Genomic DNA, 2151 nt, shown 5'->3' with positions numbered 1-2151 from the left:
TTTTCATTTTCATTAGTTTCTATGCAAATTTTGATTTCTTTTTTGATTTCTTCTGTGATTTGTTGGTTATTCAGCAAGGTGTTGTTCAGCCTCCATATGTTGGAATTTTTAATAGTTTTTCTCCTGTAATTGAGATCTAATCTTACTGCATTGTGGTCAGAAAAGATGCTTGGAATGATTTCTATTTTTTTGAATTTACCAAGGCTAGCTTTATGGCCCAGGATGTGATCTATCCTGGAGAAGGTTCCATGTGCACTTGAGAAAAAGGTGTAATTCATTGTTTTGGGATGAAATGTCCTATAGATATCAATTAGGTCTAACTGGTCTATTGTATCGTTTAACATTTGTGTTTCCTTGTTAATTTTCTGTTTAGTTGATCTATCCATAGGTGTGAGTGGGGTATTAAAGTCTCCCACAATTATTGTGTTATTGTTAATTTCTCCTTTCATACTTGTTAGCATTTGTCTTACATATTGCGGTGCTCCCGTGTTGGGTGCATACATATTTATAATTGTTATATCTTCTTCTTGGATTGATCCTTTGATCATTAGGTAGTGACCATCTAAAAATATGGAACGCTTCACGAATTTGCGTGTCATCCTTGTGCAGGGGCCATGCTAATCTTCTCTGTATGTTCCAATTTTAGTATATGTGCTGCTGAAGCGAGCACTAAACAATTAATTCTAAAAAAGTCAGGAAAAGAATACAGAAAGCAAATAGCAAAAAGTTTAGATTTAAACCCAAACCCCCTCCCAATTCTTTAAATCGAATTAAGGTATATGGTCTAAACTCCCCCAGAAAAAAATATTTTAAGATTGGGTAAATAAAGCAAAGTCCAACTATAGGAATAAGGAATCCACTTTAAATAAAAAAACACAGATAGTTTTGAAGCCAAGGGATGGTAAAAATATATACCATATTGCATTAGATTCCTGGGGCTGCTGTAAAAAACTGTCACAAACTTGGTGACTGAAAACCACAGAAACGTGTATCTCTCACAGTTCTGGAAGCTGAAGTATGAAATCAAGGTGTTGGCAGGGCCATGATCCCTCTGGAGGCTCTGGTGAAGAATTCTTTGTCTCTTCCAGTTTCTGGTGACTTCAGTGTTCCTTGGTTTATTGCAGCATCACTCCAATATCTGCCTCCGTCTTCACGTGGCCTCCCCTTTGTCTCTGTGTGTCCTTTCCTATCTCACAAGGACATTCTCATTGGCCCACCCTAATCCAGTATGATCACATCTTGATCCTCAATTGCAGCTGCAAAGAGCCTATTTCCAAATAAGATCCACATTTTGAGATTCCAAGTAGACATGAATTTGGTGGGGGACACTATTCAACCCACTGCATATGCTAACACTCATCAAAAAAACCCAGGTGAGATATCTCCCTCATACCAGTCTAAATGGCCATCATCAAGAAATCCACAAACAATAAATGCTGGAGAGGTTGTGAAGAGAAGAGAACCCTTCTACACACTTGGTAGAAATGTAAATTGGTATAGCCAGTGTGGAGAACAGTATGGAGGTTCCTTAAAAAACTAAAAATAAAGCTACCATGCTGCTAAGTCGCTTCAGTCGTGTCTGACTCTGTGTGACCCCATAGACAGCAGCCACCAGGCTCCCCGTCCCTGGGATTCTCCAGGCAAGAACACAGGAGTGGGTTGCCATTTCCTTCTCCAATGCATAAAAGTGAAAGCTAAGTCGCTCAGTTGTGTCCGACCCTCAGCGACCCCATGGACTGCAGCCTTCCAGGCTCCTCCGTCCATGGGATTTTCCAGGCAAGAGTACTGGAGTGGGGTGCCATTGCCTTCTCCGAAAGCTATCATATGATCCAGCAATCCTGCTTCTTGGCATATACCCAGAGAAAAACATGATTTGAAAGGAAACATGCACCCCAATATTCATTGTAGCCCTGTTTACAATAGCCAAGATGAGGAAGCAACCTACAATGTCTGTCAACAGAGGAGTGGATCAAGAAGCTGTAGTACATATATACAATGGACCATTGTATATATTGACCATTAAAAAAGATGAGATAATGCCATTTGCAGCAACATGGATGGATCTAGAGATAGTCACTCTGAGTGAAATAAGTCAGAGAAGAAGAAATATCATATGATATCCCTTATATGCAGACTCTAAAAAAAAATGAT

The 2151-nt window shown here is 39.5% G+C and overlaps 1 non-coding gene across 1 annotated transcript; it reads right to left on the bottom strand.

Moving 5' to 3' along the window:
- Positions 1-564: 564 nt before the first annotated feature.
- LOC139185542 (U6 spliceosomal RNA) lies at positions 565-670 on the bottom strand. The gene has a single exon (XR_011569114.1). It is a non-coding gene; the product is annotated as a U6 spliceosomal RNA (small nuclear RNA).
- Between the last annotated feature and the right edge of the window lie 1481 nt (positions 671-2151).

The sequence above is a fragment of the Bos indicus genome, chromosome 10 (genome assembly GCF_029378745.1).
Source record: "Bos indicus isolate NIAB-ARS_2022 breed Sahiwal x Tharparkar chromosome 10, NIAB-ARS_B.indTharparkar_mat_pri_1.0, whole genome shotgun sequence".
In the NCBI taxonomy this organism is placed as follows: domain Eukaryota; kingdom Metazoa; phylum Chordata; class Mammalia; order Artiodactyla; family Bovidae; genus Bos; species Bos indicus.
Note: the sequence above shows the minus strand (reverse complement) of the source record. Positions and strands in the feature narration are given on the sequence as shown.